The sequence below is a fragment of the Biomphalaria glabrata genome, chromosome 15 (genome assembly GCF_947242115.1).
Source record: "Biomphalaria glabrata chromosome 15, xgBioGlab47.1, whole genome shotgun sequence".
Classification (NCBI taxonomy): Eukaryota; Metazoa; Mollusca; class Gastropoda; family Planorbidae; genus Biomphalaria; species Biomphalaria glabrata.
The window spans coordinates 24,244,154-24,253,944 of NC_074725.1; the positions used below are offsets into that span (position 1 = coordinate 24,244,154).

General features: G+C 35.0%; 1 protein-coding gene across 1 annotated transcript in view; it reads right to left on the bottom strand.

Moving 5' to 3' along the window:
* Window positions 1–8,469, bottom strand: part of LOC106072721 (feeding circuit activating peptides-like) — a 90,245-nt gene extending 81,776 nt beyond the window's left edge. The window contains exon 1 of the mRNA XM_056012713.1: window positions 8,309–8,469. The gene's annotated coding sequence lies outside the window, so the exon portion shown is untranslated. The remainder of the gene's footprint in view (window positions 1–8,308) is intronic.
* Between the last annotated feature and the right edge of the window lie 1,322 nt (window positions 8,470–9,791).

The following is a 9,791-nucleotide window of genomic DNA, read 5'->3' on the forward strand; positions in this document are numbered from 1 at the left end:
GACACAGGCAATGGATTGTTTACAAACAAAAACACCAAAAAACTTTATATTCACTCAATTTTTAACTTCGTGCACATTCAAACAAAAATCTAATGTGATCATATAGTAAAACAAATGTGGTCATAGTGAATCAGATGTGCTTATAGTAAAAGAACAATGATAATAGTGAATTGAGTGAGGTCCATTAACAGTAAAAGTTGAATTGCATCTGAAATGTATTGGTTGCTTTAATTTTCGTTCAAATTAATGGCTTTGTTGTTGTTTTTTTATGTCTACACTACACTCTGATAGAAATGTAGACATTGTAAGTTTTGGAACATTCCTAATTCTTTTAGCCGTTTCTTCTACTACACCAATTTTTTTTTTACATTTGTATTGCTACGTTATATAAGTTCTGTCCTACTAACTACTACATTTACGAAAAATAATGTTTACTTTTTTTTAAGAGGAAAAACTCTATTTAGAATGCATATAAGTTGGACATAATTCAATACAACAATTAGGTGTTCGTATTCTCGCGTGAATTGTTGCGTCACAAGTACAAAAGCAGATTGCATTAGTTCAGGAACAAAAGTTCAGATTATTGGCAGACGATTGCATAATATATAGAACAATAAAAACAACAAGATAAACACAAGATACAGTAATTTTTCAAAGAGAATTAGATGAATTACAGAAATGGGAATCAAATTGGAGCATGTCTTTCCACCAAGAAAAATGTCAGTTATTAAGAGTAACAAAAAAACTAAAACAAATTAATTCCACTTATCTTATTCATGGTAAACCAGTAACACAAACTAAAAACGCAAAATACCTAGGTGTTATAATAAATGAAAAACTGTCATGGAATCCCTATATTAATGAAACAATAAAAAAAATCAAACAAAGCATTAGGGTTTATTAAAAGCAATTTCTATCAATCAAATAAGAACATAAAACTAAAATGTCATTTAACCTTGGTTAGGCCAATAATAGAATATGCATCCTCTGTTTGGGACCCCTCAACTCAAGAAAACATTAAGAAACTGGAACAGACACAAAATAGAGCTGTGAGATTCATAACAAACGAATATTCACATTTGACTAGAGTAACACATTTAGTAAAATCACTAAATTTAGAAAGCCTTCAGGATAGAAGACCTTAAAGTAAAGTAGCAATTATACATAAAACACTGAATCATAATCTTCAAATACAAAAAAAATTAATAAAATACTCTGAAAGACACAAAGATAAAGGCACATTCCTCATCCCATATGCTAGGACAAATGTGTACAAATACTCCTTCTTCCCTAGCACTATTAGAGCATGGAATGGGTTGCCTGAGCTGGCCAGGAAAACCAGTGACTTGGCAGAATTTAAGTCATTGGTTAATATGCATGACTAAATGCATGACGCGTAGGACGTAATCATCTTTTTTTTTTGAAGTAATGTCTGTATCATATAAGATAAGATAATTAGTTTATCAACTAAAACAACTAGTTTATCAACTAAAACAACTAGTTTATCAACTAAAACAACTAGTTTATCAACTAAATCAACTAGTTTATCAACTAAATCAACTAGTGTATCAACTAAATAAACTATTTCTCAACTCAATCAACTAGTTTATCTACTCTGTATCATCTACGGTATTCTTTGTGAATCCAGACATGGCACTACTAAAGAGGCACACCAGTCAGACCGCTGCATCGTTGTAAGGTACGCACTTCGGACTGTGTCTAAATTGTGTCGTAATGTGTCAGCATGTCCTACCCGCTTCTCTGCTGCAGAGCTTTGGACAGAATTAAGTTGTCAAAGAAAACAGAAAAGACGTTTGTATTCAAAGGTGAAGACCTTGATCTTCCGTTTCAAAAATTGAAACATAACTTCACTTACATAACATCACTTGCATCTATATTTTTGTCCTGGGGTGAAAGTTTTCCTAAGACTAGAATACTGTTTGAAGAAATAGTTCACAAACACCTCTTACTTCCTTTGTAGACTCAGTATCTTTAGTAATGTAGTTCATTTTGTTATTCTTACACTATGTTCACCTCAAACCCTAGGTTCATTTAAAATGGTCAAGTGTTAACTAGCTTGAAATAAATGAATTAGAAAGTGAAATGCATCCAACAATCTTAGAGTAATAGACGAGTGAGACCAGTGGCCAAGTAAGAATGGGTTTCCCCTGTCCACGCCACGCTAACGTCCAGTCATCAGTATCCTGGTATCTAGGGACAGCAATAAATTCCAACAAATTTGTCCCATCTCCCTTGTTTCTCCTGAAGGGGACGTGATTCGACTACTGAACGAGACATCTCGAAATATTGTCTCCCCCTGACACATGCCTTTAATCTTCATTATCTGCCCATTAGCTGAAGAGTCAAGATAGTTTGGGAGTAAGGCTTTTGAGTAGAACGTTGCACGGGATTACATCTTGACAGACTCTCATAAACTCTCTCTCTCTCTCTCTCTCTCTCTATCTCTCTCTTCTGTATAAATAGTATCTAGTGTTGATAGTTGCAACTAATAAAGTTTTAATTGAAAAAAACTTTTCTATTTTCTATGAAATTCATTCATAAATTCCTGAGAACACAAACACACATACACCAACACAAATAAAACTGGACCTTTTCTAAATGAGCCAAGCCAGGGTTTCACTTAAGTGTACTCTCAAGCCAGGGTTTCACTTAAGTATACTCTCAAGCCAGGATTTCACTTTATACTCTCAAGCCAGGGTTTCACTTAAGTGTACTCTCAAGCCAGGGTTTCACTTAAGTATACTCTCAAGCCAGGGTTTCACTTTATACTCTCAAGCCAGGGTTTCATGTTAGTGTAGTAACTCTCAACCCAGGGTTTCACTTTAGTCTACTCTCAAGCCAGGGTCTCACTTAAGTATACTCTCAAGCCAGGGTTTCACGTTTGTGTAGTAACTCTCAAGCCAGGGTTTCACTTAACTGTACTCTATACTCTGCTAACACTTCTATAACAATAAAAGTGACCTAATCAAATGGTCAGCAATTTATGTACTGTTATCTCGTGCAGTAAGCGAATCGATTGATCAATTCATCTATTTGATCTATTTATGTTCATATTGGCTATACCAACAGACTTGATGATATTTGAAGCTTTCCCTCCAGAGCTGAACATGACCTGCTTTGTGGCGAACAAAATGTGTGAGGAAGTAACGGAGCCAGCCTAACAATCGTCTGAACACTCCTCTCTAGTAGTTTCAGGAAGTAGTTGGAAGAATGAATAGTTTCTGTATAAGTAATACAGCTAAAGAAATAACAAGTACAAGTTTTCAAAGCAAGTTCCATTACAGTTGCCAGTAACATTGCTCTAAGTCAGACAATCGAAGTCATCAGACTTCACTAGCCTAGTAGATCAAAGAACACAATGTTGAGATTTTTACTGTCTTAACGGCTGGGGACATTTTTATTTTAAATAATGTCAATTTCATTTTCGCTATCATTTTAATTTAACACAATAAAATGTAGATATACAGACACATTAGCACACAATGTAGATATACAGACACATTAGCACACAATGTAGATATACAGACACATTACCACACAATGTAGATATACAGACACATTAGCACACAATGTAGATATACACACACATTACCACACAATGTAGATATACAGACACATTACCACACAATGTAGATATACAGACACATTAGCACACAATGTAGATATACACACACATTAGCACACAATGTAGATATACACACACATTAGCACACAATGTAGATATACAGACACATTAGCACACAATGTAGATATACACACACATTACCACACAATGTAGATATACACACACATTACCACACAATGTAGATATACAGACACATTAGCACACAATGTAGATATACAGACACATAACCACACAATGTAGATATACAGACACATTACCACACAATGTAGATATACAGACACATTAGCACACAATGTAGATATACAGACACATTAGCACACAATGTAGATATACACACACATTAGCACACAATTTTCGCTATCATTTTAATTTAACACAATAAAATGTAGATATACAGACACATTAGCACACAATGTAGATATACACATTACACACACATTAGTACACAATGTAGATATACACACACATTACCACACAATGTAGATATACTCACACATTACCACACAATGTAGATATACACACACATTACCACACAATGTAGATACAGACACATTACAACATCTTATTAACATCATGTGTGTGTGTGTGTGTCTAAGTCTGCATTTAAATGTACAGCTCAGTGTTTGCCGCAATCACTTTGTGAAACGTAAAACCTTCTTCGTTCAATGACGTGTTTCACACACACACACACACACACATGCGGACACACATACAGAGGGAGAACAAGATGACAGAAAATGAACAAAAAGTGAACTGCATGTCATGTAATAAATGACAATAGTTTATCCTTAGTTGACATCTCTGGTTTTCCCCTTAAAAAAAAAGGTTTCTACGCTTTATAAAAACATTTTCTACCAGATCAAGAGGTCGATTCCCCTCCTTAGGAATCTGTGACAGGGAATCCTATCAAAATATTATGGGACATTTCAGCAGTACACGTAGTCATGGCACAATTTTAAAAAGTAATTAAATTTCATACGTGTATTCATTCCAAAGGTTTTTTCATTCATTATAGCTATTGTACACACTTGGAGCTACTAACTTAAAATGAAAACTGTTATGCCTACTAGAGTCTCATGTCCTCATCTTGCTTGTGTCAATGGGTTTCAGTTGAAGATTGAGATTTTGAAATATTTATATCAGAATTTAGAATATATACGAAATATTTCATTATAAGAGTAACGATTGAGATGAGTTTTGAACCCAAATATTATTTACCAACCTTATACTGATATTTTTCTATTCTATAAAAAATTTTGAGACTATAATTCACAATATAATCTTGAATCCCACAAATGCAAAAAATTTAGAGTAGAATCTTATTAGTCCACTTAATTTCTCCTCCCACTTCCGAAATTTTTTGTTTAGAGCTTTGAATTCTAGTTTTGTAACAAAACAAAGTTACAAACATGCCTATTAAAAAATATATCACTTACAAATGATTTTTTTATCGAATATTTGTTTTTGGCCGCGGTCCTGTAAGTCTTAATCTAAATATGTGGGGTATCAGGAGAATGTGTTTCTGCAGTGAAGAATGCAAGAAAACGCTTTTGGCGTCGGGGCGAACTGGGGAGTTCCTCCAGAGCACTTAGCTGTCATGAAAAAGGCCTCAATATGGCTGGGTATTTTGTCTTTTTGGGGGGGGGGGGTATTATTTTTCGAATAATTTCTTTTGGCGGCGATCCTCATATTCTTAATCTAAATATTTGGGGTAACTTATCTTTTCAATGAAAAGATTGGTTGTATTTGCAATGTAGTAAGGGCCTGTAAATTCATATTAGAATATTTTTGGCGTCGGGGCTTAGCCACGGACCCCACTGGGGGAGCTTACAGCGCTCTCCCAGACCCCTTAGCTGTCAAGAGAAAGGCCCAAATATGGCTGTTTTTTTTTTGTTTTTGTTTCTTTTTCTTTTCGCCAAGGGTGAGAAACACTTTTTTTTAAAGCTAATATATATATATATATATGTTGTAAACGCGTTAATGCTTAGGGTTAGGGTTTACTGGGCATTAGGGTTAAGGTTTTGAAAAAAATCCCCCCAACTCTAAAGTTCTGGATCCGCTAGTGCCCTTTCTAGAAAAGTTGATTTAGCCAAGAGTCTCGGAAAAAAGTCCTTCTATTATCTCAAGGGTCTGAAGGTTCTTTGCATGACTATTACTATGTAGGCAGCAGCGCAGCGTACCATTTGAAATAATTCTTATCACTGCATATTAATTTACATTTTTGAAAAGATATGTACAAACAACATGCATGTGTTAATCGTTAGCATGGGCGTAGCCAGTGGGGGGTGGAATTTAGCGACTGATTTTTGCTTTGATTTTGTTTATTTTAGGTGCGATTTTAATATTAAACCATCACTTTTCCAAGCGCAACCAAGGGGGGTTTTAAGTTTAAAATCCCCTTCCAGGGGGTATTGCGATTACCCCCCTCCCTTTTATATAAAACAAAAAATGATGCAAACGAAAATCCCCAAATTCCAAGAGCATAGCAAGGGGGATTTTTATTTTAAACCCCCCTCCGAAATGTTTTTTACAATATAACCCCCTCTTCAATACAAAACTAAAGCATACACCAGTTGCCAGATTCTATGAGTGTAGCCAACAGGGGTCTTGTGTTTAAAACTCCCCTCCAGAGGACTTTAAGTTAAAGCCCATTACAGAGGGCTTTGAGTTTAGAATCCCCCTCTAGTGGAGTTTGAAACTAAAAACAACCTCTTCAATGAAAAAAAAAAGCAAATTACGCACTCAAAATTCTATGAGCGTAGCCAAGGGGGATTTGAGTATAAATCCCCCTCCTCCAGAGGGCCTTAAGTTTAACCTGCCAGGTGGTTTTGAGTTTAAATCCTCCTACAGATAGTTTTGAGGTTGAAAACCCTCTCTAAAGAAAAGCTAAGGGGGCAGGGGTTTTGAGTTTGTTTAAAAAAAAAAAAACTCCAGAAAATATTTTTTTTTAAAACCTCCCATCAGATGGTTTTGACTATAAAAAGACTAAATGTGTCTCAACAAAGATGGCTAAGACAGATCTTAGGAGTTAGTTATAGAGATCGGGTCTCAATCAACGAAATCCTATGCCGAACTGGGAGTCGACCACTTATTGAAGTTGTGACAGAGCGTCGCATGAGGTTTGCGAGACATTTTCTCGAAGACTTGCAATGACATGTACGCCATTACGAGGAAAGCGGACACAGGGAAATACTAGTATAACCGTTGCGCCACTCTTTCATGGAAGACTTCAGAGCAGTGGACACCAGGTGGGAAGAGACTTCAGACATTGCCAGTGACAGATTTTTGTAGAGACAGCTTGCTGCCCAATGCGCCTAACGGCGCGGGACTATCTCAGTCCTAATTAAGTAAGAACAGTAGATTAGGTTTTTTGAACTAAAAATTTAAAATAGCAGTATAATGCACTGTAGATACCTCAGAATATGCACCCCCCCCCTTCCAAAACCCTCCCCGAAAAAAATCCTGGTTACGCCCATGACCGTAGTAGGTAGGTAATATATCAGAAAAGCACGCGAATATCCTATAAATAGTATAAAAGAGATATAAAATCTATTTATTTATTTTAAAGTGGTATATTTTTATGAAAAAAAAAACGCCTTGTAGCCTATAATTTATTTGATTGAACTGGTCGTTTTCAGTATATAACAAGTAGCCTTTACACCTAAACTTAGCCTGCACAAAATATGTTGAAATCGGATTTTAAATAGCTTTTCTAGTTATTGTCTTTATGTACATGTAACAGACTATATAAAAGACAACAACTAATAGATGAATTTCCCCTTACGGGGGCCGCTAAAATTACTTGGCTAATTTGAAAACCTTTTCTTTCCTACAAGCACATAGACTTGCTTTAGCTCCATTACCCATTACATATAGTTGAAACTTTCATGGATGTCATCTGTGTGTCCTATCTCAAGATTTAGCCAATGGGATTTTGGTGACTTAACAATGTCATTACAGTGGAAGAAGAAGTCGACACACACTTTCGAATCAAAATAGACGAGAAAACCCAATCTAAATCTCTTAGGACTTCAAGAAGATCAAGAGTTTTCAAAAAGTCAATACAACAGGAGCTCATAGATAATGGAATTTGCTATAAAAACAAATCACATTATCCTACTAAGGCTTTGGTATAGTTTGAAATATGAAACATTAATGATGAATGTCTAGGTCAACAGTTTGAAGTTTAAAAACTTATCCGACAGCAAAGATTCTTTTTAACCAAAGGTATCATATTGATACTAGAAATGGGGTGGAAAATACTTCATGATAAACACATTCTTACATTTCTTTGGGGACATATACGATGTTTGTCTCTAGATTGTGTTTTGTGACATGTTGACACATCAGCCTCCTCCTGAAAACAAGTCTGAGTAAAGCTGATATTATATAGCACACAGAGAAAGGCTGCACTGAAATCACGTGGGTAAAGATTGTTAAAGTCATAAAATAAGAAACATATGTTGACATAGACTGTCACGTGATTAATACTCTTGGATCATTTTGTATTTAGTGGCGGCCTTTGTTTAAAGGCAATATAACCAATCGTAACTTATCGTCATTATGAAAATCATAACCAAAAAAAAAATGCTGATGCGCAGTGGATATACTGTCTGACAGTATCATCAGAAATTATTTCAATCAAACATATTTCCTACTTACCTTTGAAATGAATTCCTTTGTTTTAAATTTTCTAAGAAATCTAGAGTATCTTATACTTTAAACTCAACTTTCCCACAATCAGTCAGAGTTCACTGTTGGAGGACCCCGTGGTGCCGCTATATTTTATAGCGCCGCCACAAAGATCGCTTTTCTGTGAGCGACTCCAGCTCAGCCAATCAGATGTAAGTAATGGGTGCACGTGACTCATTTATTCCAATAGAATCGTCGTTTCAAATTGGCTGGAAAAGAAGAGAGGACAACTTTGTCTCAGTTTTGGTCGCCCATTGTTTTCCTTTCTTAAATTATTTGAAAGAAATGTTGGAATGAATTGAAGGAACAAATTAGTTACATTTAGTTTATTCTTTTTTTAATTGATTTTTTTTTGTCAAAGATAAGAAATATATACAACTTTCAGTATATATTCGTGTTTGACCCCTTTTCTCCAGGAAAAAAATTCTAATTGTTTTCTAACAGACTTTGTTTACAATTATTAATCTTCTCCCCCCTCCTCGCTTGCCCCCATATAAATAGTATACTTGCATAGAGTCTGGGTAAAGAAACAATGCTCCTCTCAAATCAATCGATGCTGCGCGTGAAGCGAGACTCAAGCGAAGCGCTGAGCTTATTACATTGGTTATGGGAAGCATCCAGATTTTTTGTTATAGTTATATGTAAATATATAAAGGTTTAAATATATGTCTGTCTTCTGTTTATCTGCCTTACTGTCTAGCTATTTTGGCTTTAGGTGGGCGAATTGTTTTTTCACACTCGATATTGTCCAGTTCACCATTGTATATTCTATTTTTAGAGGTCCCCGTAAAAGGAAAAGCCATAATTAGTTTTGTGTAAACGGATGTCTGTCACATTCAAATCTCAAAAACTAGAAGAAAATAAAAAATCGAATTTCACCATGCGTTGTGGCTTGAAAGTTTAGGGGCAAAGACTACTTTTGTTTTCTTAAAGCAAACCATTTTGTTAGCGGTCCCCGTAAGTGGAAAAAGCCGCTATTATGTTTGTGCAAAATGTCCGTCTGTCCGTTTTTCACACTCAGTTCTCGAAAACTAGAAAAGAAATGAAAAATATTATTTCACCATTCATTGTAGCTTGGAAAGTTTAGGTGCAACGGCTACTTTTTGTTTCCTAAAAGCAAACCGTTTTGTTTATAAAATTAATCAAGTAGGCGATTTTTTCATAAAATAGACACCAAATTCTAAAACAATATATAAATATAATGGAGATAATTTTACAATATGCTAACAAAGAAAGATAATTTTGTGTATTTTCAGTATCACTAAGTCAAATATATTTATAAAATGTACAAGAAATGTTCGCAACAAATATAAATATTAGTTAACTGTTTTTTTCTGGTCAACTAGCTGCTAAAAATTAAAAGAAAATATTTATGTTTGTTTGTAAAGGCTTAGAATGCACTTTGTATGTAAATATCTCGCATATTTTAAAAATGGACATTTTATGCAGCGAC